Here is a 26,367-nt window from a genome sequence, read left to right on the forward strand (position 1 = left end):
AGAAGCTAATTGTACTTTATATTTAAAATCCTCTAGGGCGGTAGTCACCGCCTTCGAAGGTACTGCTCCCATGCTTCTTTATTATTGGTAATGACTTTTGAAGTTGGATAATCTTGTTTTTTTCTAATTGTTGCTTCCAAGACAACTTTGTGTCCAAGGGTATACCTACATAATTAAAATAATGCACATCCTCTAGTTTTTGGTTATTGACTGCTAAATTCTTTTTAAAAGACTTATGTGGATTTATTGCCATATACTTTGTTTTGCAAGAATTTATTTCAAGAGCCTTTTTTTACAATAAATGTTAAAAGAGTATGTTGTGTTATCGGCAAATAAAAGTGCTGGCACCGGAACCTCTCCCAGCTTGGGCGAGTCATGTGTGCACCCAAGCAAATAAATTGTGATATCATTAACATATAATGAAAATAGGGTAGGTGCCGGTACACACCTGTTTACCGGGATAGCCTTAGTTAGTTCACCCCTCGGGCCCCATCTTACTTTGGCAAAATTGTCCTCATGCAATCTTATTATTTGCATGAGTAATTCATCAGGCACACCTTAATATTTCATTGATTCCCAAAGTAAGTTCTGTGGTATGAGGTCAAAAACGGCCTTTAAGTCTACAAAAGCAATTTACAGATGGCTTTTTTTTATACTTATATATTTCCAGCATAAACATAAAAATCTAAAAACCTGATTGATTGTGCTTGTTTTTATTCTAAATCCCGCCTGGAATTTTGAGAGCACACTATTCTCATCAAGCCAATCGTTTAATCTCATTAAAATATGCCTAGCAAAAATGTTTTGTAAGATGTCAATTAAACTAATTGGTCGGTAATTTGCAGGGTCACTACGATTGCCTTTTTTTAAATTCGTAACATTTTATGCCTCTTTCCATGATTCAGGTATTGGCGAACCCACAGCTATTGCATTGCATAAACAATTTATAAATAGGCCCTAAACACTAAAGTCATGCCTCAGCAGATCTCCCGGAAACAAATATACGAGTATGACACACTGCAACAAAAAATAGGAAAACAAATAACCTGATATCCTGAAAAATAGAATAAAATCACCACAGTGGAACATACATTCTGGAAGACATTGTCCAGAATTAGAGAAGAAGCATGATAAAGAGACACACAATTACATTTAAAACTTAACAAGATCAAAACAGAGGAAACAGTGTAGTGGTAAATTTTGTTACATACTCCAACATACTCGCTCCACCCAAATCTGTGTCATTATTAGAGCAGACAGAGAGACTCCAAGAGCCAAAAGAGCATATTCAATAGATAGTTAGTAGTTTGATATATGGGTATATAGATAAAGACATTCGATAATCCATATTGAACACAAGGTAAGATTTACAGTAGTATTGTCAAAAAAAACATGTGCGGGATACACACCATATATCTGCATTTCAACAATATTCAAAACACATATATATATATCCACAGAAATTGAGAAAATACATGAAAGCAAACATTGGGGCAGAAATATATACAGGGTGGCAAATGAGCAACTCTACTAAAAATATAGCAGTATCTCAGGCATATAGGTAGTGATATACTTACACAAGAATGCAAAATATTGGCAAAGTAACTATTCATGCATATAGAAAATAGTGTCATTCATGATCAACTTTGATCCCACATTCCAAGAGCCATGCGTTTACAGCGACCAGCTACCTTGAAGTATATTTCCTAGAAAGCTTAAGATAAGAGCATGAATGTGAGATTGGTGACCAACTACCACCCATGGTTACACAAATTGTATGGGATACTCAAACAATATTGGCCTCTGCTCTCTGCAGATAGATCTTTGGAGCAATATATCTCCGAACTTCCAAGCATTACGTACAGGAGGGGCAAAACGATCCAAAGTATTGTTAGCCCTAGTTACCTGATAAAGCCTCCAGTAAGAACAACTTGGCTTAAACAATGGAATATTGGATCTTATCTGTGTGGCTGCTGCAGTATGTGCAGGTTAGCCAAGAAAGGGGTAAAGGAATTCAAATGCAATGGCTCACGCAAATTTCATATTCACGAACATATAGATTGCTTGATGAAATTTGTGGCTTATGTGATTCAGTGCAAGTGCAAAAAGATCTAAGTGGGCAGCACGATTCAGCCACTTAAAGAACGAATTGCTGAACATTTCCGTGTCTTGAACAATTTGGATATTAGATATCCAATAGGTTACCATGCCAGTGTATTCCCCGATCAGAGAAATTCGCTTGGGTTTCAATTCCATGGAATAGAAACTGTCAAGATTGACCCTAGATGTGGTGATAGGGAGTTGAGATTGTGACAGTGTGAGGCACGCTGGATCCTAAAACTTCGAGCTGTGGAATGTGGGGTCAATGTTGATCATGAATTACTCTATTTTCTATAGGCATGAATAGTTACTTTGCCAGGATTTTGCATACTTGTGTAAGGATATCACTCCTTATATACCTGAGATACTGCTGTATTTTTATTAGAGTTGCTCATTAGCAACTATATATATTTCTGCCCCAATGTTAGCTTTCAAGTATTTTCCCAATTTCTGTGGATATAAATATGTGACTTGAATATTGTTGAAATGCAGATATATGGTGTGTATCCTGCACATGTTCTTTTTGACAATGCTACTGTAAATCTTACCTTGTGATCAATATGGATTATCAGGTGAATGTATCTATACTCCTCAAGGACTGGCTATTTGAACAGTAGCACTTCCCCACCACTTAGCACCTTGAGACCATTACGGTAAGTAGTGTGCTTTACAAATGCTATGATTGATTGATTGATCTACCTATATATCAACTTACTAACAATCTATTGAATATGCTCTTATGACTTTTGGAGTCTCTCTGTCTGCTCTAATAATGACACTGATTTGGTTGGAGCGGGTATGTTGGAGTATGTAACAAAATTAACCACTACACGGTTTCCTCTGTTTTGATCTTGTTGAGTTTTAAATATTATTGTGTTTCTCTTCCTCCTGTTTCTTCTCTAATTCTGGACAATGTCTTCCATAATGTATGTTCCACTGTGGTGATTTTATTCTATTCTTTGGGATATCGGGTTATTTGTGTTCCCATTATGGTTTGCAGTGTGACATGCTCGTAAAGCTGTTACAGCCGGGCAGGGACATGACTATAGTGGAAAGGTGCCCCTTTCAGAATGACTGTTATAATCTAGCATTGCAGCTGTAATTTTGGATAAAATTATTTACCTGAGGGTGAATTTGCATGTTATTATTGCAGTTGACTTTTTGAACACCACTCTTGTAGCATTATTGATGTGATTTTCAATGCTCGGATGGTAGGCCTTTACCTTACTTAATATGTATTATAATGTTAGTCAAATTTGAAGCACTAAATAACATTTTACGAAGAGATTGCCCATCTTAAGATGGCGGCCATTATACTCGCACATTACAGTTGTTACAGCAATTAACTTTATGTGTGCTCTGGACTCAATGTTCAACGTCTCCTTATGTGTTTTGTGTTTTTCTTAGATATTTTTATACTTACATGCGCTACCCGTGAAGGGTACGAGTTATATTTAGGTAAAATTGATTTATGTATTTTTTCCCAAATACCTACGTATTATACTGATGATTTTATGTCATTATACATGTGGATTGAAATGTGGAAAATAGATTCTTGGAGGTAATATTTGAGGAGTGTCTTCTGGCTAGAGAAATGCTATATCGGTAGCAGGTTGTGGCACCGTGAGCGGGGCTTGATATGTCCCAATGTTCCAAATCATCTCATATTTCTATTTCCTCTCTTATATAGACCCATACGGTATGGGACCACACACAGGTTTTACCTGGGGTGTGGTGAATCGGTTCTGAGATTTTAAGTATGGTGAGTGGAACTTTTTATGTGTTTTGAGAAGTTTCTAATCTAAGGGTGTTGGCCTTCCCATGTGTTGTAATTTTGCTCTTGGTATCTCCCACCCTCCTCTTTTCCCCCCTCCATTTACTTCCCTCTTGGTATGGCCTGTGCTGTCACTTGAGGCAGCATTAGAATGTTCAGGGTTTCGGTCCTGTCAAGCGGGGAGCACCATGGTGATTTGAACTTAATAAACGTTCTGGAAACTAACCACGTGTGGGCTACTTTACTACATTTTGTGGCGACGAGGGTGGGACTGTAAACCTATAGAGGCTTCAAATTATAACGTGACGAAGAGGACACTGCAAGCACTCCAATTGTGTTTCCTTTTTGTTTTCCAGTGTTCAGTCAAGAGCAACCGTCATAACGTAATTGCGTCCAACAGCCATTTTGTGTCAGGGAGACACCTATCGTATTTGCCTATTAAATGCGCGTGGGTTGTCATTAAAAGAAGCTGATCTCATATTTCACCAGTCGAGAGCATATATTCCTACTCTTTTCACCCTTAGCGTGTTACGCTAGTAACTGTACCTAGAGAAACCTATAGGTTGTGTTCCATTAACCCGGCTTTATAGCAATATTAGCATGGAAATAAACAAAAGGAACAACTTATCTCCAACGGAGCCATGTTTTGAAAGAGAGGGCAATGATACTAATACCAGGGAGGAGTGGATGGTGTATATTCGTAATTTTGAAGCAATAAAAGAGAATGAAAAAAAAACATTACTTCCCGATGAAATGGTGAAAATGTTGTTTAATAGATTAGGTGAAGGAGGGAAAGAAGCCTACTTTGACATTGAAAAGAAGAACCAAGAGGGAGCTCAGAGAAGGGTAGGTGTAGTAGTTTTGGAAAATATAGTGGATCAATACATGCAAGTTAAGTCCTGTGATGTACAAAGGTACGAAGTTATCGGTGATGACAAAGTGGGAAAGAACATGAGTAAAGGTAACCCGGTGTGTACTATCAACTCAGGAGGTAGTGAAATTGAAAAAAAAATTGATGCTAGGTCACATTATTCTACTGTGAGCACGAGTTGGTGGAAAAGTAAGTTAGCTGGAGCTTTTGGTTTTGAACTCAAAGGGACCAACATACCTCTTGATACGCATATAAGCGATGACAATGACGTAAAAGGGAGCAAAGAGCTGGAATGGAGACACAAGAAAAGAGGTACAAGTAATACTATTTATGTCACAGTAATTGAACCCTTCGATCTAAGAGGGGTGGAACAAAGGAAATCTAGATTTATGATATACCTAGAAAGTAATGAACACAAGAGTAATCTGGAGAGAATCAACAGTGAACAAATAGCCAGGTTTGAGTGGTTTAAAGAAAGGATACCACCATATAAGAATGAGATGGCATGGAAAGGATCTGCTTGGAGAGTGGAATGGAAAGCAAATGTTGTAATGGACAATCTCAAAGTAAAACATGGGACGTTTAAAGGACTAGGAAGGAGAAAGAATATGAGCAAGGAATCTGTGAAGGAAAAAATTGAAGAAGGTAGGAACAAAGAAATAGAATTTGTTAGTAAAGAAAAATGTAAGGCAACCCCAACCAAAGGAGTAAAGGAGAAAAAGTGTAGTCCTATTCGCCACAATGTTTGGAGAGAGGGGCTAGAAGTCTCACGGAATGAACCCATGTCAAGAGGTTCAGGGGCTGAGTATGGAAAGAGATTCGAAGTGGAAGGATGGCCTAGACCAGACAACAAGGATGAAAAGGTGTATGACGTCCGTGGTGTTACAAGGCGCAGACGCAGTGCGGTCTGGTCCAGGAAACTACCCAAGGTTAAGACATTGAAGTTATAATCACTCACCTGGAGGAGGCGGTGATACGAGGGAGAGAAGTCCGGATCACATCAGGGAAAGAGTTCCCCAGTATCCGGGAGCAGTGTAAAGAGGCACACCATCAGGTGCAAAGCTCATTCCTCGAACTTAACTTAGGAATCTGACTGGTGGCTGGCTGGCATAGCGTAAAAGCAAGCGTCCTAGGAAACTTATACCCGGCAGCATCCACCTGGGCAGTCCAGGTTTCCACGTTGGATTAAGGCCAGGAAATTCGGCCGGGATGGAGGTGATGATACGAAGGAGAGAAGTCTGGAGCACAAGAGAACTAAACCTAGGAACTGACTGGTGGATGACTGGCATAGCGGAAAAGCAGGGGTGTTAGGAATCATTTACCCTGCAGCGTCCGCCTGGGCAGTCCGTGTTTCCACATTGGATTAAGGCCAGGACAATTGGTAGGCCATCACAGAGCGAATAACTCTTGTTGACAGTAATACCTTCTGTGTAATTTTGAGCTGAGGACTACTAGATGTTTGACTTTGGGTTGGCCAACACAGAACTAATAACCCTTGTTTACAGTTATACCACATGAGACATTTTACTGAGTATATCTAGAAGTCTGAAGTGTTGCCCCCTTGGGCTATGACTATGGGATAGTGATTTCTTACCAGTGTCTACTTTATTTCCTTGAGCACAGACACTCGTATAATTAGGAGCATGATGTCTCACAGTCTCTGGTTTAGAATTTAGGGGTTCAGGGTGGAAGGGAAGTTGGGGTGTCCAGCCCATGTTTTACCCTTCTTTGTCAGATATAACCGGGAGATTAAGGGGAATTCTTATAGTTTCAGGCTACCACCCTCCCGTTCCTGGACCTCTCCACCCCGCCCTTACAGAGACTGTTTATCTCGTTTATATTGAAAGTAATACCTCCTGTGTATCTTTGAACGGAGGATTTCTAGAAGTTTGACATTGGGTTGGCCATCACAGAGCTAGCAACAGTGGTTGACAGTATACCCCATGTGACATTTACTGAGAACAACTATAAGTCTGAATAGCTAGCCCCCACGGCCATGATTATGGGGTGTGATATCCAACCTGTGTTTGCATTATTTCCTTGAGTACAGTCACCCGTATTATTTAGAGCATTATGTCTCAGGTTCTCTTGTTAAGTATTAGGGGGTCAGGGTGGACGGGATGTGGGAGGGGTCCAGCCCACATTTTACCCCTCCCCATCAGATTTAACCGGGAGATGTAGGGGATCTTCTCCCTCTCCACGGTTGGTAGGAACGGGGGTGAAGATCATACCCGGTTTCAGGTTACCTCTCTCCCGTTCCGGGATTTCTCCACCCCGCCCTTTTCAGAAACTGTTCATCTTGTGTACATCGGTCATCTGCCAACCTTGGTAGAGGCCTTAGGGGGTTCATCTCTCCAGACGTCCCGGGTTCTCACCGGGGCTTAGGTCTTCTGTATGGGACCCCTAGCCTTTCCTGTCAGCCCCTCTGTAGTCTTCCCTTCCCACCTTGCTCACCCGTCCATCTCTCCCTCATTTTTCTCTTTCTCTCTCTCTTCCCTTCTTCACCCTCCTCTCCACTTCGCTCCCTTGCCCTCTCAGCTGTCCTATGCCTTTTCCTCTTTGTCTCCCTAGGGAGGATGATGTGTTGTAATTTTGCTCTTGGTATCTCCCACCCTCCTCTTTTCCCCCCTCCATTTACTTCCCTCTTGGTATGGCCTGTGCTGTCACTTGAGGCAGCATTAGAATGTTCAGGGTTTCGGTCCTGTCAAGCGGGGAGCACCATGGTGATTTGAACTTAATAAACGTTCTGGAAACTAACCACGTGTGGGCTACTTTACTACACCATGTAGTTGGGAATAGAAACTAGCTGATGGTTTATCTTAATCACACATTACGTGTCTATGCAAACACTGTGTGATTTGTATATATTGGATAAACACTAATCTTCCTTTGGTTAATAGGCTCCTATGAGGCATAAGACTTAGTCTTCCCTCATTGCAATAACCAAATATCCTTATGCGGTTCTCTCCGACTTTGCCTTTTTATCTCTCTGGTGCACTATTCACATTTTTTTCTTTCATCACTGGGTGAATGTCGGTGGTGGCCTTTACCTTTGTATACTTTGTTTTTGATGGTGTCAAAACAAAGAAGTTTTTGTATAAACAAATATTTATAGGCTAAGTTGGACAATGTTTGAGTCTACATATTTCTTATTGTGTTTGTAGCCCTGAGGTAGTCGCTGGGCGATTTACCCAAGACGAAACGTGTGCTGGCTACTTGCTACATCTTGGTTATACCATCTATACCAATCTGTTGTTATGAACCTATGCGCTATACACCTATGGTTATGAACATGATGAAAAAAATAAAATAAAGAAGAATAATGACTGAAAATACATTGGATTGACACCTTATTAGACTGATGTTCTATTGATTTGATTGCTTAACTGTCTTTTGCTCGGGAACAATATCTGTTTTTAAGTGCGAGGGTATAGGAGATGGGTTTAGCAGAACAGATGTCGTTGATTCACTTTGGGCTATTATTCTAGGGCTAAATGGAAACTGTTGAGCAAATTTGTTCAACTCCATGGGGTTTGCGTCTTTATGCATTGGAAATTGTGTAGGATCAAGTGACCACCGCCTTTCTGTCAATTGGATTTCATGTGTCAACAGGGATTCTGCTCTAGTTAAAAAGGCATCTAAAGGGCCTACAGCACCTTTGCACTTACTCATGATCCTTGACTATATTGACAAACAATAAATCAACAACAAAAGGGAAAAAAGGGAAGCTATTTGAGTACCAGAAAAACACTGCAAGGATATGAAACTGTATAATCAATCTTACCAAACAATTATATAACAACCACAATTTCACAGAGGGGTGGACCAGCCCAACCTCTATCAGTCACTGAAGGGTGCAGACGAGCCTGCCCTTGGCCCGTGCGCGGAAGGTGGGTGCGTCTTTTTTTGCGCCTCCGGGCGTGAGTGCAGCATCAGGGTGGTGCGTGGCTGCTGGAAGATGTGGTTCCAGCCGTTGCCCTCGCTGCGCATGTGTGACAATGATGGCCATGTCCCTCATAGCAGAAGGTTGCAGGTAGGTGCCATGCCCCTCACTGCAATACTTTCAGCAGTTCCTGACAGCAAACCGCTTTTCAAACTTCGAGTGCTGAGGAAGGTGGGTGTGCCTTTTATCGCACCTCTGGGTGCGAGTGCAGCATCAGGGTGGCGCGAGGCTGCTGGGAGATGTGGTTCCAGCCATTGCGCTCACGGCACGTGTTGAGACAATGATGGTTGTTTCCCTCACAGCAGAAGGTTTCAGGTATGTACAGTTCCACTCATGGCAATACTTTCAGCAGTTCATGCCAGGAAACCACTTTTCAAACTTTCCACTCTGCGGAAGGTGGGTGTGTCTTTTATCGCACCTCCGGGTGCGAGTGCAGCATCAGGGTGGCGTGAAGCTTCTGGGAGATGTGGTTCCTGCCGTTGCCCTCACGGCGCATGTGTAACAATGATGGCCGTTTCAGGTAGGTGCCGTTCCCCTCACAGCAATACTTTCAGCAGTTCCTGGAAACAAACCGCTTTTCAAACTTCCACTGCAATATTATATCCTAGACCTTTTTTGTAAATCATTTATCCATTGGGAGTTTCCCTAGCCCAGGATTATGGATTTCTCCAAGAACTCATCTATTATGCATGAACTACTATTCCTTAGGGGTTCATTCATGACGTCTTGCTCTGCCCCACTTTACGTCAATGCTAACAATCCAAGCCACCTACCAGGTTTAAATATACTTTCCCTTACCAAGGCAATCCAAGGCTTGATTCTGCTTGGCTTGCCTAGGCAAGTTCGGAAGAAACCACGACTCCAGGAGAATTTGTGTCCCAGCCTGACGCACTGACCAGACACTGTCATCCCTGCTCGCAGAGAAACCAGCTTCCAGTGTTCTGACTCCATTCGCAGGGAGTTAGAGTTTGAGACCGGAAAGAGATTCCCACCTCACTCATTCTAAGGTATGGAGCAGACTAGAACCTAGAGGGACTGTTGACATATTAAAAAAAAACTATAGCTTACCATACTATAGGAAAGAGCACCTACTTCTTACCTTGTACTACTTAGGTTAGTTGCACTGGGGTGGCACTATTCAGAAGCATCGATGAGTATCTACTTTTTAGCCTGTGTTATTTATGTATGTTTATCTGAAGATACGTCATAGCTAAAAGACAATGCTATTGCAGTATTATTTATTCTTACTGCTTACGCTGTATGTATTATATCTCGCATACTGTCTTGCAATTGTAACAGCTCATATCTCTTACACGAGAAACAAGACTGTTCAATTAATCCTTTCATTGAAACGCCCATCTATCTACTTCTGTGTAACTCCGACGAAACTAAGCATGCACGATTGACTGAGTGAAACTGTTATCTATTGTTTGAACGATTCTGGGACATTTTCCGATTCTAAGGGAAACAAAGTTGCCATGTTTATGCGGTTGTCAGAAACTACTCCCTTCTTGTTTATTCGAGAAGTTTCTAGTGACCTCTGAGTTAGCTGGCACACAAACAGTTAACTTTAATGTTCTCGATAGAGGCATACTGACCTCAGTTCTATCCCAAAACTTTAGTGTATATTTTTCCAATGTGCAGAGCCTATAAGGGAAATAGGAACTACACTATAGTCATCGATCCAGAATGCAGGAATGTAGGTTCACGCTACAGAGTACCAACATTGTTATGGGCCTCATGCCATGTTCCTTTAAAGGTGCCATCCGTGGTGCAATCAGGGTCCAGATACTTAAAATTATAAATATTTTTTAGGTGCCAAAAAAAACTTTACCAGGAGAGTCTATTATACTTTTTTAACTAAAATCCTGAAATTCTTCACCCTCAGTGTTTCACATATTTTTGTGTTGGTAGGACCTGCATTCCTAATCAGTTTTCCTTTTGCTAGAGGTTGTAAATGGCCCCAGATTAGTCTACTAATCCTCATGAAATGGCATTGGTTTCTGCATCCAATAATTACATGCAAGTCTGTTCATAGCATTAGCCTACCAGCTAGGTTTTTCTTCATTACCTGCCTTTTTACAATCTTGGAATTTCATGCATTTTTGAAAACTTGATTTATATGACTAAGAGAAACAATTGAACATCTGGTATCAGGTATGTAGTGGTACTTCCTCCTTTCTGCTAGACAAAACCCCTTTGTAGTTATGGCCCATTGTATTAAGATATGATGTATTTTGATGCAAAACATTAAAGTGAGTTTCTTCTAGATGGTAAGGTAAATGGAAATCCAATTCTCTGTAAATGTGCTGTAAGTATTTATTTGGTGTGAGCTGCCTATTATAGGCAATGTATATGTCCCTGTTTGCAAGGCGGTGGAGGGTAATTTCTGATCCCTCACAACAGAGGTTTCTCAGAGATCATAATTATGGTGTTAAGTAATGTGAAACACACCACACTCCCTACAATTTTTCCATGGCAGTTATTGGCTTAAAAACCACCAACATTTATTGGGAAACTGTACAGCAGATTCTTATACATGTGTAACTTGGTGTGAAATAATCTAAGGACAAGGCGCTGCAAGGTCCAGGCCCACCTACGAAGAATTTCAACACATGAGTCAGCTCGGAAGTGGAAGAGGTTGCTCCCCTGGCATGGGCAGTCCCAAAGAGTAGGAATACACCAAATGACCCATGGTTTTCTGAGGAGTTTAAGGAGCTCCAAAGGCAGTGTAGGAGGCAAGAGTGGAGATGGAGACTGGCCCCACAGCTGGCAGTCAAAATCAAACTAATTGAGCTCACTCTCAAATACAAAAGTAAAGTCTAAATAGCAAAATCAGTTACTTCTCCCAGAGGATAAGGTACTCCATCAATGTAGTGAAAGAACTTTCTAATACAGTGTGCACTCTTTTAACCTCCTACATATCAGGTGGTTGAAAACTCCCAAGTCTTCTGAAATAAGGTGGCAGAGTTCTTCAAAGATAAGAGCATGAAGATCTATGCTAATTTCCCAGTTTCCACCGACAGCCTTGTTGATACTGCGATATTGTCGGCATTTGATAGGGAAGGTGGGGCTTCTAAACAACGTAACACCAGTTGTTTAGCCAGGTTCTCTCCGCTGATTGCGGCTAAAATCAAAACCCTATTAATTGGCATCCTGTCAACTAAACCCAATGAACCTTGTCCACTCAGGGTCATGTGGTTGGTTCTGAACCTTATGGCAGAGGCCTTGGAAAATATCTATTTGGAGGTCCTGGATTCAGGGGTGTACCCACAGGACTGGACGGAGTCTCTTGTCGTTCCTTTGAAGAAGAAGCCTGAGGGACACTCCAGTTATTTGAAAAACCTGTGCCCTATTTCATTGACGCCTGCTCCTGCTACAATCTTGAGGAAGCATTTAAACCAGGAACTAGGTAAGTATCTCCTAGATCCAGAACTCCTGCACCCCTCTCAGAAAGCGTTTAAAAGAAATGATAGCACAGATTGAGTGCTTATAGCTACTACAAATTATATTCCTAGACAAGTGGATCAGGGAGGTGCAGCCATCCTGGTTTTGCTACACCTGCCAGCAGCCTTTGACAACATATCTCCATTGCTGTTGGTTGGAAGAGCTGCCACAGGCTGGGCTTGAGGATTTGGCCCTTAAATAATTGGAGTCTTACCTATGGGATAGAATGATACGCGTTAGCCAGGGAGACTTCAGAGCAGCATCCTTTCAGTTCTGCTGTGGGGTTCCCAAAGGGCCGTCCTTAAGTCCCACCCTAGCCTGAAACTGGCATGCGCTTTTGGTTTCCAGGTATCATCTTATGCAGACAATATCCAGATCATTGTCTCCATCTTTGATGACTGGGATGAAGTAGAGAACAGGTTAAGGGCTTATATGCAGGAGATCAGCAGCTGGATGAGGGAGAACTGGCTAAAAATGAATAGGAGAAAATTAGATCTTGGTGTTTGGAGTGGATAGCTCAATCAAGACTAACTGCTGGTGGCCAGAAACATGTGGAATCTTGCCCAGACCAGCTGTAGTGGCTTAAAACCTGGGTGTAATTTTTGATAACACCTTGTCTTTCGACACCCAGGTTAACAGAAAGGTGACCTCTTGCTTCTGGATGACTGGGTATCGTAGCGCTATTCAAACGCTGCCTGTGCTCTGTGCTTGCATCTTACATAATTTCATAGCGCCGCATTGTGCTTTTTGTGATCTAGTCATAGCGCTGCTTTGCAAGTTTTCATTGTGCTTAAAATCGCAGCGCTGCATTGTGCTTTGTTCGTGATCGGATCATAGCGCTGCTCTGTTATCCTCCATAGCGTTTAAGTTTCATCACTGCTGCTGGGAACTTAATTGTTAGTTATTGCGCCCCACTGCTCGCCCCAACCTCACCCTGCTCACTTTTGTTTTCTGTTGCTGCCATTTTGTTGTTTCACAGCCCGTCCCTACAACACGTTCCCGCCTCCCAGCTGACCCTCCCACCCACTAATAGTATAGCCCGACCCCACCCCCTCAGAGAGCTGTGACCGTCCTGACCCGAGCAGAAGCGGTCGCTCCCATCACTCCTCCTGGGTATCGTAGCGCTATTCAAACGCTGCCTGTGCTCTGTGCTTGCATCTTACATAATTTCATAGCGCCGCATTGTGCTTTTTGTGATCTAGTCATAGCGCTGCTTTGCAAGTTTTCATTGTGCTTAAAATCGCAGCGCTGCATTGTGCTTTGTTCGTGATCGGATCATAGCGCTGCTCTGTTATTCTCCATAGCGTTTAAGTTTCATCACTGCTGCTGGGAACTTAATTGTTAGTTATTGCGCCCCACTGCTCACCCCAACCTCACCCTGCTCACTTTTGTTTTCTGTTGCTGCCATTTTGTTGTTTCACAGCCCGTCCCTACAACGCGTTCCCGCCTCCCAGCTGACCCTTCCACCCACTAATAGTATAACCCAACCCCATCCCCTCAGAGAGCTGTGACCGTCCTGACCCGAGCAGAAGCGGTCGCACCCATCACTCCTCCTGGGTATCGTAGCGCTATTCAAACGCTGCCTGTGCTCTGTGCTTGCATCTTACATAATTTCATAGCGCCGCATTGTGCTTTTTGTGATCTAGTCATAGCGCTGCTTTGCAAGTTTTCATTGTGCTTAAAATCGCAGCGCTGCATTGTGCTTTGTTCGTGATCGGATCATAGCGCTGCTCTGTTATCCTCCATAGCGTTTAAGTTTCATCACTGCTGCTGGGAACTTAATTGTTAGTTATTGCGCCCCACTGCTCGCCCCAACCTCACCCTGCTGACTTTTGTTTTCTGTTGCTGCCATTTTGTTGTTTCACAGCCCGTCTCTACAACACGTTCCCGCCTCCCAGCTACCCTCCCACGCCCCTCCCCCTCCACTTTCTACATATGTCAGAACAGTTGACGCGCAGCGTCCACGCGCAGCGGATGCGTGCCGAAGGTGCGCCAAAGGTAAGCCCGTCTATGCCCGTCCATGCCTGGACCGCGCCCAGCGCCAGACCCCCTGGTCCCCGCCGCTCCCAACCCTCTAGAACCACATATGATGCCATTACTCTCCTCGCCCTCAACCCCGGGCGCGCCCCACAGTGCTGCGAAGCCACCCCTGGACGTACCCAGGGCCCATTCGCCTGCCTCTCCTGCAAGTTCAACTGCTTCAGGACCCTCACCAAACCCACTCCCTCCTCACACAGCTCCGACTCTAACCGCCTGAAGTGCATCCTGCTGAACACCCGCTCGGTCCACAGACACGCAACTGAACTCTGGGACCTTCTCGACACCGCGTCACCGGACATCGCCTTCCTTACAGAAACATGGATGAACTCATCATCTGCACCCGATATCGCCATAGCCATACCAGATGCTTACAAGATTATCCGAAAGGACCGCACCAATCAAACAGGAGGAGGCATCGCCATCATCCACAGGAACACCATCAAAATCACAACCAGCTCCGACAGTAATTTTGCAACCGCCGAACATCTCCACTTTCAGATCCACACCGACCCTAGGATCACACTTAGAGGCACTCTCATCTACAGGCCTCCAGGTACCCGCACTCAATTCAGCGATGACATCACGGACTTCGTCAGCCCACAAGCCCTCTCCTCCGAGAACTACATTCTTTTAGGAGACCTCAACTACCACCTTGAAAACAAACATGACAGCAACACCACCACCCTTCTGAACAACATGGCCAATCTCGGACTCAAACAACTTGTTGACACCTCCACCCATGCCGCCGGACACACGCTCGACCCTATCTTCACCTCCAGCAAACACATCTCCTTCGATCGCACCACAGCTCTCCATTGGACGGATCACAGCTGTGTTCACTTCAGCTACAAAACCACCCTGAACCACAACCGCCCACAATCTATTCCTAGGAGAAACTGGAACAAAATCACCTCCGACCAACTCCTCACATCACTCAACCAAAACCCTCCCACCCTCTCATTGGACCCAAACCAAGCGGCCACCATTCTCAAGCAATGGATTACCCACAGTGCTGACGAATTAGCACCCCTGAAAAAGCACCAGATCAAATCAGCCAGCAAAAAGGCTCCCTGGTTCAATGATGACCTTAAAAAATCCAAGAAGCTATGCCGCACCCTGGAGAAAACATGGAGAAAAAACCCAACCACCGACAACATGGCCACCCTCAAGGCAGCCACCCACAAACACCACCAACTGATTCGATCCGCCAAGAAATCAGCACTCAAGGATCGTCTCGACAACAACACTCACAACAGCAAAAAACTCTTCAACATCGTCAAAGAATTCACCAACCCCACCGCAGCATCTAACGACATCACTCCCTCCCAAGACCTCTGCGATGCGTTATCCTCCTTCTTCTACAACAAAATTGCCGACATTCACAACAGCTTCGAGAATACTCCTAGCGATCAACCCTCCCCACCCCCCTCAGATCCTACTCCGCCAACTAACAACCTTAGCGCCTGGAACCCAGTCACCACTGATGACACCATCCGCCTAATGAACTCAATCCACTCTGGCTCGCCAACCGACCCCTGCCCCCACCACATCTTCAACAAAGCTGACTCCATCATCGCACCCCATCTCCGGGATGTCATCAACTGCTCATTCAACTCTGCCACCTTTCCAGAAAGCTGGAAACACGCCGAACTCAGCGCCCTTCTGAAGAAACCCACAGCAGACCCCTCTGAACTTAAAAACTACCGACCCATATCCCTCCTCCCATTCCCGGCCAACGTCATTGAGAAAGCAGTCAATAGCCAGCTCGCCGCCTTCCTTGAATCCAACAACTCCCTTGATCCTTCTCAATCCGGGTTTCGAGCCAAACACAGCACCGAAACCGCCCTCATTGCAGTGGCCCTCATTCTACTCGACCTCTCCGCCGCTTTCGACACAGTCTGCCACAGCACCCTTATACAACGCCTCAGCAACATCGGCATACAAGGAAAAGCCTTGGACTGGATCATCTCATTCCTCGCTGGGAGAACTCAAAGAGTCCGACTTCCCCCATTCAACTCAGAGGCCACTGAAGTCATCTGTGGCGTACCTCAAGGATCTTCACTCAGTCCCACCCTCTTCAACGTTTACTTGAGTCCACTCGCTTCCATCGCTCGGCAACACAACCTCAACATCATCTCTTATGCCGACGACACCCAGTTAATCCTTTCCCTCACCAAAGACCCCAACACCGCCAGAACCAATCTCCACGAAGGCATGAAAGAAGTAGCCGAATGGATGAAACATAGCCGCCTAAAACTCAATTCAGACAAAACAGAGGTGCTCATCCTAGGATCTTCTCCCTCTGCCTGGGACGACTCTTGGTGGCCTTCCACTCTGGGCACAGCACCCACACCCACAGACCATGCACGCAACCTTGGCTTCATCCTAGACTCCTCTCTCTCGATGTCCAGACAAGTCAACACAGTCTCATCCTCCTGCTTCAACGTACTTCGCATTCTCAAAAAGATCTTCCGCTGGATCCCCCTCGAGACAAGAAAGACTGTCACCCACGCACTGGTCACGAGTCGACTGGATTACAGTAACACACTATACGCCGGAATCACAGCAAAATGACAGAAAAAACTCCAACGCATCCAAAACGCATCAGCGAGACTTATATTAGACATCCCTCGCCAAGATCACATCACCGGACACCTAAAAGACCTCCACTGGCTTCCCGTCAACAAAAGAATTACTTTCCGCCTTCTCAACCACGCACACAAGGCCCTTTACAATCTAGGACCTGAATGCTTTAACACTCGACTGTCCTTCTACAAACCCACCCGCCAACTAAGATCGTCCAATCAATCCCTCGCCGCAGTTCCGCGCATCCGAAAATCCACCATGGGTGGCAGATCCTTCTCTTTCCTTGCTGCCAAGTCCTGGAACTCACTCCCCACTCACCTCCGCCTTACTCAGAACCACATCTCCTTCAGAAAAGAACTTAAAACCTGGCTATTCGACAAATAATGAACCCCCTCCCCAAGCGCCTTGAGACCCTCTGGGTGAGTAGTGCGCTATACAAATGCCCGAACTTGAACTTGAACTTGAACCTTTTCTTCCTACAGAGCTCCGGGTGTCAGAGCTTTTTGCACTTAAGGCCTCCCGCTTAGACTACTGTAACGCCCTGTAACTAAATGTCAACCAATACTTTTTAAACAAGCTCCAAACCATCCAGAATACTGCTGCTAACATGGTCCTGGGAATATTCAAGCTCTCTGCAGTCAGGGAAGGACTGAGATCCCTTTATTGGCTACCAGTAAAGAAGCTAGTGTATTTTAAACCTTTCTGCTTGATGCACGAAGCTCTCCATTCTCAGGGATCAAGTTATCTCAGGACAGCCCTGAATTGGTATGTCCCTAGGAACCTCTGTGAACTTCTGGATGAAATAAGGTGGTGGTACCTTGGTGCTACGACCAGACGACTACGCGGGAGCACTTGGATTGTGACAGAGGCTATGTGTGGGTGGATGTGTATCAGTGAGAGTGTAGGGACCTAACACTAGTGAGTGCAAAAAATAGAAAAAGGTTAAAAATTCCCTGGCTTAGTAGAAAAAAATACACTTTATTGGTTTCTCTAGCTGGGAATGTTAAGAAGGGGTTGTGAGGTAGAGCAATAGCTGGCTACCTAGCACATAGCCTCTGTCACAATCCAAGTGCTCCCGCGTAGTCGTCTGGTCGTAGCACGCCCCGTCCCGTTTTAGGGGCGGGAAGACCCCTATGATGAAGCATGACACTTACGGTTTTTTAGTGTGTGAGGGGTATTTTAACAAGCACATTGTGCTCTCGTCTTTGCACCTTTAAGAGAGAGCCTAGTATCACCCCGTTTAGAAAAACTAAAATAAATAAAAAATCACTTCACTTTTCTTTGATAGACTCCCTTTGGTTATACTAAGCTCTGTTTGGAGGACGACTCTATCAATACCTCTACGCCCCCCATTTTTGGTTAGGACGTTAGTGTGCCCTGACCACCCACTTCCTTTTTGTGTCTTTTTGGTCCTGACGAAAACCCGGTATGTTCCAATACGGGTTGAAACATGTAGACCTTTCACTTATCTACAGATACACACAGTCATAATTAACCTATAATTGTATCTTCACACACGTTTTTAATATTGTCCAGTAGTCTTAAGAATACATTTTTTTTCCCCAAAAGTCATACCAGGACAATTTTTAACACACTTACCTTTTTCTTGCACTCATCATTCACATACCAGCTCGACTGTATTTCAGGTGTCGTAGCACACCTTGATGGCACTCGGCTGTCAAGGTGGACCCCGATGATGAAGCATGTCACCGACCAGGTCGTTGAGTGAGGGGTTTATTAAACCGAAGAAGGACTTTCTTCTGTTTCCACTAGAAAATCATCCCACCAAAATCGCTCTTTGAGCCTCTTATGGTGGTACTCCTCTTTTTTGCTATATATTTATAGCTTCTCATTTTTTATTTTTTTTACTGAACAAATATTGTAAGGATTTTTAATAATCATTCAATAAATTAAACTTGAACTTGAACTTGAACTAGTCAACAACATACATGTCACTTGTATTATTTCATATGATTTCAGCTATTCCTTCAATACCCTGAAGTAGATAGGATCATTCAGCATGCTTATAGAGTGCCTGTAGAAGTTCTTAAATAGACAGTTGGAAATTCCTTCTTCTGCATGCTGCAACACCTGTTTGAGAAGTACAAACCTATCGATGATTATGTTCCGAAAATAGGAGGGTATTGTACTCTATAAGAATGAAGGTTGGCAAATGTGGGCTAATAGAGTGCCTGATTCAAATGCTAGCGCCTTTTGAGCTTTTTGCATGGAAAGTCAGCTGGGAGTAATGTACCATGAGACAAGCCATCCCATTGAGTCACATGATGCAGCAACATTTGTAAGAGGTGGACCAAACGTATGCTAATGTCAATGAAATGCTACAAAAAGATAATGTGTCTTCCAAAACACAACTGTGCCACAATACTTAATTCACTGTACAAAATAGGCTATCCACTTTCTTTTACTGTTCGTCATTGGATGTTTCCATTTACAAGAGCTGGATTGTCAGGAAAGTGAATGAACTGGAAGATGAAAGATTGCAACTTCTCAGGAATAGGAGATATGAAACACTATTTCAAAACTCTGTGGAGCACGCTGGAGGCTCAAAATCAAAAAGCATGTGCAGCAGTGTTAGCAACCAGTGTTAACACAGCAACAATTCCCAAAACAGCCTTGCTACTAAACGTATAACACCAACAGCATCACTTTCACTTTTAACTTGGTTGGTTTGTAATGAATGTTCAATTGCTTAAATCAAGTGTATCAGAGCATGTAGGAAGGTGGATACCTGACTATGGTTACCCCAGATTTTTTGCCTTGTGTTTAGCTGGTTTTCGACTTAGTTGGCCTGGTTCCCTGCTAATCAGGGCCCCAGGCTATCTGCTCTCTCTGTAAAATGGATTCCATGTACCCTAGGTGCATAACTAGATTGGCTTGTGTCACCTTATCAGCCCCTGTAAAGAGCACTATAGGTGCCCAGGGCATAGGTGCATCCAAGGCCTACCAGGGGCTGCAGCATATTTTTGCCACCCCTGGCTGGCTATCTAAAATTGACACAACTGGCTGATCACTCAGCTGGGGCAAGGTGGTGTAATCACCCCTTGCTTAGATATAGTATACCTATATCTAAACCTAACTGGACACATATAAACCTATAAGCCACTCCTATGGCAGGCCTTAACAATCCTGGAGGCAGAGTGCGTGGTTTAATGTGAGATGGTGCTCTAGCATGAGCTGAGCCTGTCTGCAGCTGTCGGGACCAATTCCCTTAGCTGTTCCGGGATAATGCCAAACCATATACAATTAAGTGCATTATAATCCTCGCGGTTATATTGTAACTTTGGTTTGGCTTTATCAAAACATGTCGTGTAAGGTGTCATACGAATTGGAATACTACCCCCTCGCCAGTCCTGGCGACGGGGGTAGCATTCCACCCCTCTAGAGGGAGATGACATGTTACTTTGCTAAAATGCGGTTGATTTTTAAAAGAGCCTCAGATCCACAAAATGGATGCCTCTGCCACAGACACAAGTCTGACCTCCTGGTGCTGACCGAAACTCAGCAGAGGAGGCCTGGACAAAGGCTTTCCTGTCACAGGGAGGTGTTACACCACCCCAGACAGGAGATAGTGGATTGTAGCAGGGAAGAAACCAGACACTGCATGGGGAGCACAAGGCTTCCCCTTGCATAATCTGGTCAAACCGGTTCTGGGGCACACCAGCCCCAGCTCCAGTGCGACCTGGACTAAGGAAAGGGGGTGTAACCGCCCCCCTTCCTGGTCCCACCCATAGGGAGGGACCTAGCAGGAGATCCACCCCTCAGATTGGAATAAGAGTGGGAGCAGTGCCCTAGCACAGCAGATCATCCTGAAATTACCTTTAAACTAAGAAGACGACTGGACTTTGACGTTCTGACGAACAGAAGACTGAAGAGCATCTCCCTTGTGGCCTAGGAGGGGCCACCCTGTGAACACAGGCACCATCCAGCAACTCGACGTCTGCTTTGCCGCCGCCTCCCGCCGGAGCCCGAGTGCAGAGCCTGACAAGACCCAGACTCCCAGACTTCTCACCGCCCGATCCACAGTCCCTGCAAAGAAGGGACCTGTGGAGGCACCGAGAGACGTGGGACCGGACATCTTGGAAGACCCCTGAGACGCTGACTGTGCAGCACCAGAGGCACCCTCGACTCTTTGCTTTGGGGTTTGAGAAGCCCCATAACCAAGCAGCATTTGCACCAAAGATCAGCCCTCCAGCATCTCCACGATCTGCGTGGGGCCCTTTTGCTTTGTGCCACTCAATGCGCCATCCCGGCCACTTGCGAAGTGGTCAGCGGCAATCTTGGCAACAAAACCTACGATTTACATGCGAGTCTTGTTGCTCCAGATTTGCCCTCACTCCTGTAGAAAGGAGCACCCGTTCTGTCCTTGCTGGTCTGAGTAATAAGCCTTTTTCACTTTCTACGTGGCTTGCAGTAGCCAAGGCCTGTTTGCTTCAATCAAGTTGACAACACTGCCATCAGCTAGAGACTTTGTGGGACAGCTTGTGATCAACTCCTGGACGGCCTTGACCTCTTCGTGTCCACGTGGCTGCAGAGAGAAGCAACACCTCATCACCTGTTTGCACCCGACTTTGCCTGGTTCCAATCTGGTTCCACAGTGGTCACTGGTCAGTGACTGTGAACATTGTCCCCTCTGCTTTCAGGTCTTCACCACTTCAGATCCACCCTTGGATCCACCAGACACTTCTCCTTCACAGCGCCTGCAGCATCTTCAGCTTCAAGCACCAAGAGCCTGCATGTCAAAACCCGACGCCACTTCGACCCTATGCACCCGCTTCCTGTGGGTGAGGTAACATTGCAACACCGATGTTCCCACACTGGTACACACCTCTAGGGCCTGTGTCTTAAGTTTTGTTCCTCTAGGTTCAGCGGAAGTGTCCTTAAACTCTCTTTGTGTAACTTTTACGCACCATTGACATTGCATTGGTGCAAGCCGCACTTTACGTGCTGCACCCGAATCCCGCGGGCTTTTCCCGACTTCAGCATTGCTAGTCCAGACTGCTCCCAGCGATTCCCTAGGCCTTAGGCCTAACCACTGTTCGATTGGTATCTCTTATACCACTTTCTTAATATATGGTTTGAGTGGCCACCCGCCCTCATCCATAATTGTGCAACTTTGTATGTTATACTGTGCTTTTGATTTAACGCTTGTGCCCCTTTGCTCATACAGAGTACTGGGGATTATTTTAGAAATAAACACATATATTTTTATAATATATACTTGTGTGGTGTCCTTTCATTTGATATTACAGGATTGTGATTGGTAAAACAGCTCACTTAACACGACCTCTTGAGTTAAGCCTTTAAGGCTGCTTAGTCTATGCTACCATTAAGATAGCTTGTCTATAAGGTTGACTTACAACCAGACACCATAAGGTGATTGTTTGGACTGATACAAGGTGGTTCCAGAATTGGAAACATCATATATCAGGCCAACTTCTCACATTGGTGCGCAGCGGTGCAGATTTGAGCTTGCTGTTGTTTTACCATTGCAATCTTTTATCAAATTGAAAGATCACATCAAGTACCTTAGGTACATATAAATCAAAAGCTTAGCATATTAAGTTCTACTGAACTTAGTAGTTGTAGATTAAAGGGATTAGCACACCCTGACTACAACTCACTAGCAAGGTACAGTAGGAAAACACTTAGTGTAGGTAAGTGCACCACTTACACCTCACTAGCAGTCATGTCTGACGCAGGTGGAGCTTCAGGCTCTGTCCCTGTGACAGTTGACCCTACCAAGGCAACTTACAGCTATGACAAACTTAGCCACAAAGACTTGAGTGCCTTGTGCACTGCAAGGGGGCTAAAAAGGGGCGGAGCCCCCACCATTCCTTCCCTGATAGCCATCCTGGAAAAGGATGACTTAGATAAGGCGAGTGCAGCTCCCTTAGATTTAGGAGATGGAGTGAACACCCCAGAGAATGAGATAACTCCAGAAGAGGAGGAAGAGGGCTCAGAAGTAGATGAGACTGAGGATCAGGATCAAGGGGATATCAGGTACATGTGGGGAGGCTTAGCCAAACCAACTTGGACCTACTTGGAAATGGAGAGGGCCAGCACCTCCCCAGAGTACAAAGCAGAACTGTTCCAGGCAATAGAAGGGTGAGATCTCCCTCAGTGGACTCTCACATTTCTAGTGTCTCCAGAACCTCTCAAAGGGGAATGACTTCCCCCCAGAGAAGAGAACATAAGGCCAGGATGAGAGCTGTAGAACTCCAGATAGAGAGGAAAGAGTTAGCCCTGGCCCAAGCCAAACTTTCTTTAGCAAGGGAACAGAAAATGTGTGGCTTAGATGCCACTGGTGGCAGCAATAATATTCCAAGAGAGAAAGACAGGGCCTATGATAATAGAAACCTGACAAAGATTGTGCCCCCCTACAAGGAAGGGGATGACATCCACAAGTGGATACCTGCTCTTGAGAGAGCCTGCATGGTACAGCAGGTCCCTGAAGAACAGTGGGCAGCAATCTCATGGTACTCCTTTTCAGAGAAAGGGAGAGATAAGCTCCTCACTGTCAGACATGAGGATGCTAAAAACTACAAAGTCCTGAAGAGTGCTCTGATAGATGGGTTTGGCTTAACCACTGAACAGTACAGGTTGAAGTTCAGAGACACCCAGAAGACACAGACTCAGGACTGGACTGATTTTGTTGATTGTGCAACTAAGGCTCTGGAGGGTTGGCTACATGGCAGCAAAGTACATAACTTCACAGGATTGTATAATTTGATTATGAGGGAGCAGATCCTAAGTAATTGTCAGAACCAGCTCTTACACCAGCACCTGATGGACTCTGATTTGACCTCTCCCCAAGAATTGGGAAAGAGGGCAGATAAATGGGTCAGAACCAGGGTTATGCCTAAGAATCAGGACCATAACCAGAAGAAGGAGTCTACCAAGCCTCAAGATAAGGGTGGGGATAAAAATAAAGAAAAGACTTCCCCAGGGCCCCAAAACTCCAAGGATGGGGGTGGGTCCCAAGACACTTCTTCAACCCAGAAAAAGCCTTATTGTCATACCTGTAAACAGGCTGGGCATTACAAAACAGACAGCTGTTGTCCCAAGAATGGCAATAAAGAGAATATACCTCCAAAACCAGCTCCAACACCTCCTGTTACTGTCAGCAGTAATCCCCCAGGAAGTGGGAGCACACCCAGGAATCTGGGTGGGTTTACTTTTGGAGCCCAGGTGGACCCTGGTCTATCCAGGTCCACATCCCTAAATGATCTTGTTTATGAGACTAGCATGGGGTTTACCAACTTCTCGGATTGCCCAAATACCTTGAGCAAATATAGACAAGAACCCATCATCAATGGTTTGAAAGTTGAAGCCTTTAGAGACACAGGGGCTAGCATCACCATGGTGGCTGACTGTATAGTCCCCTCCAAGCAACTTTTACCTGGTGCCACATACCAGGTAACAAACATTGATGGCATCCAAACAAATCAACCCATGGCAGTAGTAAGTCTCAGCTGAGGAGGTGTCACTGGCCCAAAGAGAGTGGCAGTGTCATCAAACTTTCCTGTAGACTGCCTACTTGGTAATGATTTAGAAATCTCAGCCTGGGCTGAGGTTGAAGAGGAAATCCATTCTAGAATGGTAAACTCCAATGGAAAGGTTAGTGGGACTGTAATGGCTACAGCCCCAACCCAAGATGTCCTTCCTGAAAAGGTTGGTAGGGCTGTGCAAGACTCAGCCCCATCTTTAGCAGAAGCTCTTCCTAAACAAAATAGCAAAGCTGTTATGATAACAGCAGAAACCCAAACTGAGTCTCCTCCTGAAAAGGTTGGTGGGGCTGGGATGGCCAAAGCCCAAACTCAAAGAGATATGTGTGTTGTGAAGCCTGAAATGATGGATCACTCCACCCAAACTGAGAGCATGGAGGAGGAAGAGAAATCTCCCTCTCACCAGACATTAGGACAGGATCAGCCTCCTCAGGGAACTGATCTTACCCCTGATGAAGGAACTGCCCCAGAGGTTGTTAGGCCTGGCCTGACAGAGCCTCTGATGGCAGTGGACCCTTCTCAGGTGGGACCCAGTCTGGAGCAGGTAACCTTTCCCTCTCTACCTTGCCTTAGTCAGCCCAGGGCTGCAGAGGACAAGAAGGACAGTGAGACCCAGAGGGCCCCCTGTCAAATAAAGCACCCCCATCAACAGATTAGGGGCACTAAACCTAGTAGCCCTAGTAAGGTGAAAACTTTAAAAACTCCTGAGGGAGCCCCCTTAAAAGTAGTTAGGGACCTCCCACAGATGGATTCAGTTGGGCACAGCCAAACCTGGGACCCAAAGGGCCCAAACCTGAACTGTCCCTCCAGCAAGTCAAACAGAGGGACCCAGCCTCCAGCTTTAGGTAGCCAGAGGTTGACCCTGAGAGCACAGTGCAACTCAGTTGAAGAGAGAAGGGCACACATGGTGGAAGATAATTGGAGGAAGCTGAGTCCTAAATTAGTGGAGCCTCACTTCAAAACTCCATATCCAAATCAGCCTTCTAACTTGCAAAGACACACCCAAGGTAGTGATTCTCTATGGTGGAGACCCTCTGATACCCCAAGGGTGAGGGACTGCTAAGTGGACCATGAGACAGGGGGTACCCATGCTAGTGCAGGTACTTCCTTATATGGCCACTCAGGCAATATAGCCTTACCTGGCCAAGGATAGCCTTATCTCCTTTCGTTTGAGGGGGGAGGGGGTTGTGTAGGAAGGTGGATACCTGACTATGGTTACCCCAGATTTTTTGTCTTGTGTTTAGCTGGTTTTCGACTTAGTTGGCCTGGTTCCCTGCTAATCATGGCCCCAGGCTATCTGCTCTCTCTGTAAAATGGATTCCATGTACCCTAGGTGCATAACTAGATTGGCTTGGGTCACCTTATCAGCCCCTGTACAGAGCACTATAGGTGCCCAGGGCATAGGTGCATCCAAGGCCTACCAGGGGCTGCAGCATATATTTTGCCACCCCTGGCTGGCTATCTAAAATTGACACAACTGGCTGATCACTCAGCTGGGGCAAGGTGGTGTAATCACCCCTTGCTTAGATATAGTATACCTATATCTAAACCTAACTGGACACATATAAACCTATAAGCCACTCCTATGGCAGGCCTTAACAATCCTGGAGGCAGAGTGCGTGGTTTAATGTGAGATGGTGCTCCAGCATGAGTTGAGCCTGTCTGCAGCTGTCGGGGCCAATTCCCTTAGCTGTTCCGGGATAATGCCAAACCATATACTATTAAGTGCATTATAATCCTCGCGGTTATATTGTAACTTTGGTTTGGCTTTATCAAAACATGTCGTGTAAGGTGTCATACGAATTGGAATACTACCCCCTCGCCAGTCCTGGCGACGGGGGTAGCATTCCACCCCTCTAGAGGGAGATGACATGTTACTTTGCTAAAACGCGGTTGATTTTTAAAAGAGCCTCAGTTCCACAAAATGGATGCTTCTGCCACAGACACAAGTCTGACCTCCTGGTGCTGACCGAAACTCAGCAGAGGAGGCCTGGACAAAGGCTTTCCTGTCACAGGGAGGTGTTACACCACCCCAGACAGGAGATAGTGGATTGTAGCAGGGAGGTTTGAAAGAAACCAG

General features: G+C 45.1%; 1 protein-coding gene and 1 pseudogene across 2 annotated transcripts in view; both read left to right on the forward strand.

Annotated features, from left to right (window-relative positions):
• LOC147692364 (cytochrome P450 2G1-like) overlaps window positions 1-26,367 on the forward strand; it is a 905,835-nt gene that overhangs the window by 325,866 nt on the left and 553,602 nt on the right. The gene's annotated exons all lie outside the window — the stretch shown is intronic.
• LOC147692366 (uncharacterized) lies at window positions 23,515-25,440 on the forward strand (annotated as a pseudogene).

This window comes from Lissotriton vulgaris, chromosome 9 (assembly GCF_964263255.1).
Source record: "Lissotriton vulgaris chromosome 9, aLisVul1.2, whole genome shotgun sequence".
In the NCBI taxonomy this organism is placed as follows: domain Eukaryota; kingdom Metazoa; phylum Chordata; class Amphibia; order Caudata; family Salamandridae; genus Lissotriton; species Lissotriton vulgaris.